General features: G+C 51.3%; 1 long non-coding RNA gene across 1 annotated transcript in view; it reads right to left on the reverse strand.

Annotated features, from left to right (window-relative positions):
• LOC108639986 overlaps positions 1 to 8587 on the reverse strand; it is a 77127-nt gene extending 68540 nt beyond the window's left edge. The window contains exon 1 of the long non-coding RNA XR_001920867.1: positions 8538 to 8587. This is a non-coding gene — a long non-coding RNA (uncharacterized LOC108639986). The remainder of the gene's footprint in view (positions 1 to 8537) is intronic.
• Positions 8588 to 8796: the final 209 nt, after the last annotated feature.

The following is an 8796-nucleotide window of genomic DNA, read 5'->3' on the forward strand; positions in this document are numbered from 1 at the left end:
CAACAGGTGATTTTGGGCAGTTAGTAGGAATACAGATTTTAGAGAGATCTGGGCTGCACTGTCCCAGTTTTTCTCCTCTCACAGTTCCTAACCTGGAGGTCAATCTAACTTGTGACCAGGAAAGCAGGAGCCATCCCAGCACCTGGAGTGGGCACTGGATGAGACCACGGGACAACAAAGCAGGGGGAAGGTCCTTAACCCCATTACAGAGCTGGAAAAGCCAAGGAACAGAGATTTTGTTATTTACTTAACAGCCCACAAGCTAGGAATCAAACTCAGATCCCCAAATCCCATCCTTCTGCGCCAAAATAAACAAATAAACCAACCACCCAACCTGCCTCCCATCGAGGAGGAGTTGGGGAACTCCAAGGGAGCTTTCCCACCCTCCACACAGCTGCAAGCCCTGGCTGAGCTCCACGAGAACCAGTTCCTCTCATGACAACAAGTTTAGCCAAAGGAATTCAAGGCAATTCAGTGAGAAAAGGCTGGAGCAAACCTACCCCTTCACCACATTCCTGCAAAACACCTCTAAATCTGAGAGCTTCTCATGGCTGTGTCTAAAACAACTCAAAGCTGGCACTGCCAGCCTGTTGTTCAAGAGCTGTTCTCTTGCTGCTGTTAATTTGCTGGGTTTTTAACCACTATTCAGTCTCCATTTTCCTTTGTGTAATTCAATCCAACCACTCCCACCTTCACTTGACATTTTAAAGGCTGGGTACCCCCAAGCCTCTTTCTTTGCATTTACACCCTTCTTTTATAAAGAACAGCTACAGTCTCTGCCATCCATCATTTCACCAAGGACTGCACCCAGGGCTGCAGTTGTTCTCTTGCATCCTGGAAACTCCTGCTCCATGTCATTGCAGTGCTTTACTCCAAATCCCTTCCCAGTGGGTTTACACTTGGATGTCATTGTAAAGCCCAGACTTGGGCACTGGAAAAGTGCTGTGAACACAAGCAAGAGAGAAGGAACCAGGGTAGAGTCTCCAGGGCTGTCTGACACATGGCCTCAGCATCTGTTGCCCCAAAAATATCAAAAGGCAGATCTTGCACTTACACAAGATGTACACAACAGAAGGTTTTAGCCTTCCTGAGACCACAGCCAGCTTCAGAGTTGGGTCCCCAAGAACAACATTTAGACCAGTGCTCTCCAGTCCTGGGGTGATATTTATTCCAAACCTCCTTCAGCTGTTCTGCAAGAAGCTCTTTCCCTCTGGATCTCTGTTGCAGTTACATCCACTTGGCATTTTCCAGGTGACATGGTTATTTCTGCCCTCCTGGAGCAAACCTTCCCAGCCTTTCCCTTTCCTCCTCGACTTCACTGCCTTTCTGCATCTAATGAAAACTTTCACTATGATGTAGGAGAGGGATGTAAACAGTGACCTGGACCATCCTGAAAAAAAGCCCACGATGGAGGATGTGACCTTCAAATGGGTGCTGGGTTCTCCCATCATTCAGTCCATATCTGGTCACCTACATCTTTCACTTGCAGGAACTCACTGCAGCGTTTCAACCCATGGCTCTGTGTCTCCAGTGAGATGTTTGGAGGCCCTGGACAGAACCAGCCATGGAGTGTTGTGTTCATTGAGTTCCCTTGGGCTGCTCTGACCCCCAATAAGCCCTTCATGTGCCATGCCATGCTCCTTCCCACAGCCCTGACACCTTCAACAGCACCAGCTCAGACAACACAGGAGCAAATTTTCAACTTCAGGTGCACTGCTGGAAGTGTTAAACACCGACTTTCTCCTGCTGCCACCCCTGCTCCTTCGCTAGAGAATTCTACCACGTGGACAGATGGAAAGTGCCTGGTCCAATGTATATTTCTCCCTTCATCCCCCTTGCCCAGGCTTTCCTACCCCATCCCACATTTCTCCTATGTCCTAGGGGAGAGGTGAGCTCCCATCCCACAGCAGGGACATCTCTGACCTGTCAGCACAACATTCCAGTGACAGCTACACAGACTCAACGTCAGCCTTTCCTCTGACTTCAACAAGCACTGGCTTCACTCCCCTATTCCTCATGGCCTCTCTATTTCCTCATGGGCTGCTCTTCTGTTTGGGAGCCCTTGATTGTATCTGACAAGGTCTCCTAATTGTCTCCACTGATTTTACCAGAGACTGATTTTAAAAGCAGCTCAGTAACTTAGTCACTTCAATATCATTGCTGAATTCAGCTCCCTCATTTATTAATGGGCCTACTTTTGCTCTTTCTCCCCTGATATGGTTCCAAAATCCCTTTTTATTTCTCTTAACCCCTTTGGCTAACATTAACAAGCAACAACTCAGTAATATTTGATATTATATGTGTATAAATAAAAGCAGGAAAAGATCTTATTCACTCCTGTTATAGCTACTAAAGCAGGCCTAGGGCTCTGGAATAGCAGCTTTACTGCATACGTTAAATATCTCCATTACTCTATTAATGCACAGTGTTGGAATTTTATTGGATAGTTTGGGTTATTTACCTTATAAAGTAATGTGGGCATCCAAACCATGAAAAGAGGGTATTTTAGTACCTTCTCCTTAGGTCTGCATCTCCCCAGTCCAATGATCACAAGACCACAAAAATAAACCCCCATGTGCTACATGTTCTTTCTTTTACAAGAGGTGGGGAGGAAGGGGAAGACCAGCAGTAATCCAGGCACCAACCCCATCCCATGTTTTTACTCAGGAGAAGTTTAAAAACAGCAATCCCAGCCTGCTTTTATGGTCATGGTGACATGGCCAGCAAGTGTAAAGCACCATTCATCCAGCTAGAAAGAGGTTTTGGGGTACCCTTTCTTCACAGCACAAATCCAGGGGTGAGAGGAAAGAAAAACCCAAACAACTAAAACAAAAAAAAAAAACAACACAGAAATAGTTTTCAAGGGGAAATTTTTCATCTTTGATATTTCATTGACTTCAAATAATCCCAAAAACTATCAGTAAAATTGCAATAACCAGAACTCCTTAGCAATGTGCCCAAAAGCTCCCCTTCCAAAAGTCTTTGAAAGAATTAAAATAATCTGGATAAATCAACTTAGCCCCGATGGGAGGCTTCCTAACCCTGCAGGCTGGACTTTTATTTCTCAGCCTTTAAGTTGCTGCCTCAAATTTTTCACAGCATGGGCACCCAAAGACTCTTGCTGTCTCCCTGCAGAGAGATGACCAGTGAAACACAGGATATCTCTCCAAAAAGCTGCCCCAGGGTCCTGTCCCCAAATCTCAGTGTTGAAGAAAGGGAGGAAATACCAAGAGAGAGCCAAAAACAGGCACGTGTGACTCAACATGTGCCTCAGTTTCCCCCACTCCAGCCAGTGCTAGTGCCCAAGGGAACAAGAGACAAGAGGGTGGCTGGCATGAGGTGGCTTTCACAGAGCCCTTCCTGGGGGTTGAGGATGCCATGTGGGGATGGGGTGAGCCTGGGGTGGAAGGATGCTCAGCCCCCACCTCTGCCAGGCACCCAACGGCCAGGCAGGGAAGGAGCCGGGTGACACGGCTGCAGGGTGAAATCCTGCCCAGCACCACGGCATTGGGCGATTTGGGGTGAGCTCAGGTCACCCCCAGCAGGGCTGAGGTGATGGGTGACAATGACATCCCTGGTTTAACCCCTGCAAATACTTCCCACCCACTTTTTTGGAGGCGCAAAACTGGGGAAGAGCAGACTTTCCGCGTCACCCTCTGCCACGCTCCCTTCTTTAAGTGCAGATATTTCCACCACTACTGCCTATATTTAAACCCAGCCCAGTCCAAGCAGGGACCAGGATCCTCTGGGGTGGGTTTTTTTCCTGGGGGGCTGTGATTTTAGGCAGCGACAGAGAGGCAGAAGCACCTGCTGCCACCGCCCCGGAGCCCGCGGAGGCTGCCCGCAGACCGCAGGCAGCGGAGGAGAGGGAGGGCGGGCGAGCAGGCTCCCCTTGCAAAGTCTGTCCTGTGCTGTCTAATAACACAAGGTGTCATTGTATACCCAAATCAGTGCCTGGAGCTTTATTTATAACAACTGAAACACAAAACCCAGCAGGCCAGAAACGGCAAAGGGAGCGAGAGACCAGGGAGGGCAGGGACGCAGCCGGGCGAAATGTCCCTATTTAGCAGGATTTGCCTTGAGATTTTTCAAGTCGGGTTGAGGCTGGAGGGGGAACTCGGGGGGCCACGGGAGGAGGAAAGAGATGAAAGGGAGGGAAGAGGGGGCTGACAGAGCAGCGATGCCTCCCTGGCTGCGGCAAGGCAACAAGGCTGCCTCCACCGCGGAGCCCTGCGCGGAGCGATGCGGGTGCTGTGCTCGCAGCCCCCCGCCAGCCAGCAAAGGGAGGTGGGGGGAGGCTCCAGCTCCCCTGGGACTCCTGGCTTCTACAGCAATTCTCTTTTAAAAACTATTCCGTTCCAGCCAACAGCTGGCTCCAGTGGACTCCCTCTTGCATTTTGTCTGCGAACTTGGCGGGAGCCATCCCAAAGGGGCTCGCCCAGCCCGGCAGGCAGCGCTCCCAGCGCGCTCCCTCAGGTGCAGCTCCTATCAAACCCAATGCCAGCGGCTTGCACGACCCCGCTCCTGCGAGAGGCTGAGCACCCCGAACTCTTGCTGAACTCAGTGGGAGCAAAGGCTGCTCAGCGGCGAAAGGTCCCAACCCTGCACTTACAGCATCGGGAGATGTGCTCTCCTCGGGTGGGTCCAGATGTTATCACCACCGCTGCCACCCCCGGCAGCTTGTTCATCTGCTCCCTTGTGCCGGAGGCTCCCGCTGCCGGCGCAGCGCCGGTGGAACAGCTCTCGCACTCTCCTCCAAGGCTCCTGGGCAAAGGCTGGCAGCTCTGCCTAAACCCCCTTTCCCCAGCAGCTGGAAGGAAGCCGCTGCCAGACTTTGTGCTGAAGCAGCTGAGGTGGGAACATTCATGTCCCATTCTTCTGACTCACCGTGGAGGTGGTAAGCAGCAGCAGGAGGGAAATAATAAACAGCTGGAGGGGGTAAAGGGGGAAGTAACGTCTTAAGGAGTTGCAGCCAGGGATGCCGTTTGGTGCTCACCTCCCCTGTAGATAGATATTTAAATCTCCAGGTGCAAAAGCCACTGAAAGTTCAGGCTGAGTCAGAGCTACAAAATTTGACCCACTAACAGGCAACAGAACAGGCCCCTTAAAAAGAGAAATCTGAATCCTGAGTCTGTCTTGCACCAAGGGCCACTTTGGTCCAGCTTTGCTTCTGCTGAGGACAGTGGGAGCCAAACCATGCTCCCTGCAAACAAACCAGAGCCAAGCTACAAAAAACAAATTCATAATCCATAAAGGAAAGCGCTCCCATTAACTTGACCAGGACTTCAGAAACCTCCTTTTCCTCCCACTCTATCCCAGTATTGGTCTCAGATGTTTTCCGACTCTTCATCTGAAGAGGGAAAACAAAACAACACCAAACCCACAAGGCGCAGGGGGAAGAGGCTTTCGTGTTCCTTCGCTGGCGAGCGTTCGCCCAGCTGCATCCGCTGCCCTCAGCCCCCCAAAGCCTACCTGCAGAATTACATTTGCAAAACTGTTGCCCAGGAAATGTGCAACTAAAATCTGTGAAATAAGCATGCCTGGAATCAGACGTTCCCAGTGTAGTTAAACGACCGTGCCTTGAAATCTGCCTCCGCGTTTAGCCACGCTGCCATGTACGGAGCGACGAAACAAAACGCTCGGCTTGTTCCACATCCCAGCCTCACCACCGGGACTCTTGTTCCCTGCAAATAGGGAGCCCAGACTCCTTCCCCCCGGAGGGTTTTAGGAGTGTGGCAGCAGGAGGAACTGTGAGGCTGGGGCCCTACCCTGGTGTGCAAAATCAGTCCAAAGGCTCGAAGCGCCGTGCAACGAACTGTAGCCACTCAGGAAATAAAAACTGAGCTGTCTCCAAGCAGAGGAAATAGAGAACCAAGACAGTGGAGTTCCCCATCTCTTCCACCACACTTGCCTCTTCACAGGGCAGAGCTGGTGGGAACATGACCCCAACGGCCTTGTTACAGCACAATGAAAACAAGAGCTTTCATGGGGAACAGTGGGACCCTAGGAAAAGTCCACCACAGTCTGTCCTGTCAGTCTCATATGGAGCATCATGTCAGTCTCATATGGAGCATCAAGGGAGAGAAATGTGGGTCCCCTCAGCCCACAATGGCTAGAGACACCGTCTCTGGTTATTCCTGAAAAGGTCTCGGAAAGCCTGAGCCTCACTGGAAATTTCTGACAGGTTATTTCAGAAGGGTTTGCCCTATGCAGTAGGAGGGCAGGATTTTTCTTTTTTTTTTTTTAGAAGATTTTTGTAGATGGGAAAACATTTCTCCTTCCCTGCTGGAGTAAACCACAGGACACAGCCTTCCTGTTTGCCTCTTCTCCCAGCAGCAAAAAAGTTTTCACTCCATTTTTCCTTCCTGGGGACACTGAGCTGCAAAGTCAGGTGGGCAGCAGAAAGGCAGGTCCCCACATAAAACCAAGGCTCCACTGTGGCTCCCAACCCCTCACTCAGAGTCCCCAGCACTGGGGGGAGAGCTCAGGGTTGGGAGGCCCCTCTGAGCTCAGCTGCTCCCCAGGTTTCACACAGTACCTACCCCTGTGCGGAGACACCGTGTGACCCAGAGGGTGTTGCCTCCCCAAGACAATTAGGTTGTGTTCAAACCACGACCTCGAGGAATCAGATTAATTACAGTGATGTTGAGCATGACTTTGTCTGCAGGGACAAGTCGTGTTTGACATCACTGCCAGCTGGTTACAGGTCTGGAGGATGAGCGAAACTGGAATGGTCCCTCCCCAGGCTGATTTATTGGCACATGTTCAGTGACAGGGAAGGTTTTGGGGAGAGCAGCCTGTGTGAAAGCCTCAGCAAGCAAAACCTCACACCAGAGCATCCACGAACCGGGCAGATAGAAGTCACATTGCACTGTCACACTGATACACACAATTTCAAGTGATGGCCAGGTAGAAAGCCAGGATCTTCCAGTGAGCAATGGCCACCAATGGCCAAACCCCATGTTTTATGGAGCATCCAAACAGAAAATTACTTAAATTGTTGTTTTAACACACAGATCAGGAGTTCTTCTCATGGAAAGGCAACAGGTCTCACACATGAAACAGCACATTACTCAGCCTGATCCATGAGTTTAGCTTGCATGCAAATAGCTGATGTTATTTCTCACCTACTGATGTGTCCTGGCCATGGGAGGATTTCACAGTCAGGCCAGACTTATAGATAGACCTACAGGCTGGAACAAGGTCTCCCCAAAGGGTCAGAATCTCCCCAGCCACCCTGCCTGCACCACCCTCAGTCCAGGCTGCCCACCTCCTCCTCCCAGGTAAGGCTCTCTTCAAGAAGTCTAAAACAGTAACAAAAAAACCCCTAAACCCAAGCTGATCTTCGAGGCCAAAAAAGGGCTTTGAAGCAAAGGGGAAGGGGGGGAGGTGGGAAAGGAATCTGAAGTTGCATCACTTGGAAATACCCGAGTGCTTCAGAGATGTATGTACATGTTCAGCTTCCTACTGTTTCTCGAGGAACCTACTTGGGAACAGCAAAGTGACACCAAAAGGATCCCAATGACATTTGCCTGAAACAGATAAAAACAGCCTTGAATTTAATCCAAATGAGCCCCTGTGCCAAATACTCCCTTCTTTGGAGCTGGACACTTTGAGGTTTGGAACTCCAGGCAGACGAGTAGGGCGAGAGAAGTTTGAAATATAAATCAATCAAGAGCTTTTGCCCTTTACCTGGGCTCAAAACCAATCCAGAGACATTCTCCATTGTATTTCAAACATTTCTCAGAACATGGAACTAAAACTAGGTTTCGTTTCCTTCAACAGAAGTCACCGTGGCTCCTTCATGACAAGGAAAATAGATTGGAGGGAAAATCTTATTTTCAGTAAAGCTTTTGTTCTTTCAGAAAACCAGGCTACTTTCCAGGTAGCTTTCCTGAAGATGGATTCCTGCACCCAGCTCCAAGAGGTTGCTCCTGCTGCCACCCAGGCAGGTGCACTGAAACCCACAGAAAGCACGTGGATGTGTTGCCAGTGTGATCCCGTTCAGGGAACGTGATGCCCTCTGGGGAGGCCAGTTTGAACATCAAGCCAGGACACACCTCTTACAGGGACTAGTCTGGGTCCAGCTCAGCTGAGGACACACGAGCCATTCAACCTGCTGGGCCAGGAGCAGACCTGGCCTGTCTTGCCCAGCCCCAGCGATGCAAAACTCTATTCCCTGCTATCCCCTACTCCCAGACGGACCCAGTTCTCCAGGGGCTCCCTTCTGCGAGGAGTAAGGCAGGAGGAGGGGAAATATGAAAACTATGAGCCTGATGCTCCATTTCCAAAGGCCGCCCGTCAGCCACCGATCCAGACTGGGAGTGCCCCGACTCGACGCCTGCAGCCTGGGGAAGAGGATCCTCAGTGGGGCCGTTCCCTCTCCCCGGAGCATCCCCCAGCCCCTGCTCCCACGCATTCCCTGGCGAGCTGCCCAGCGCCGCCGCAGCGCCGCTCCTGCCCGCCCGCCCGGAATGGTTAACCCGGCAGGAGGGCCAGGTGGCTCAGGTGTTCGTGCCAAGCAGCTCCTGCCTCACCTGCAGCAACTTGTCGAGGGGGAGACGCATCTGCCCTTTCTTGTCTGGCTTCAGTCTGCCTGGGGAAAAGGGAGAAAAGGGATTGGGGAAGGGTAAACACAGCTTAGGCAGCTGCAAGTCCCGGCAACCAAAGGGCTGAGCAGGTGATTCAGAGAGCTGGGGGCCTGCAGACACCCTGTTCTCTGCCTCCCACCGACATCTCCGGTGGTGGCAGCAGCCACGGAATTGCTGGCAGGAACATTCTGGCTGATGGGGCCAC

The sequence above is a fragment of the Manacus vitellinus genome, unplaced genomic scaffold (genome assembly GCF_001715985.3).
Source record: "Manacus vitellinus isolate BGI_N305 unplaced genomic scaffold, ASM171598v3 scaffold_27_pilon, whole genome shotgun sequence".
Classification (NCBI taxonomy): domain Eukaryota; kingdom Metazoa; phylum Chordata; class Aves; order Passeriformes; family Pipridae; genus Manacus; species Manacus vitellinus.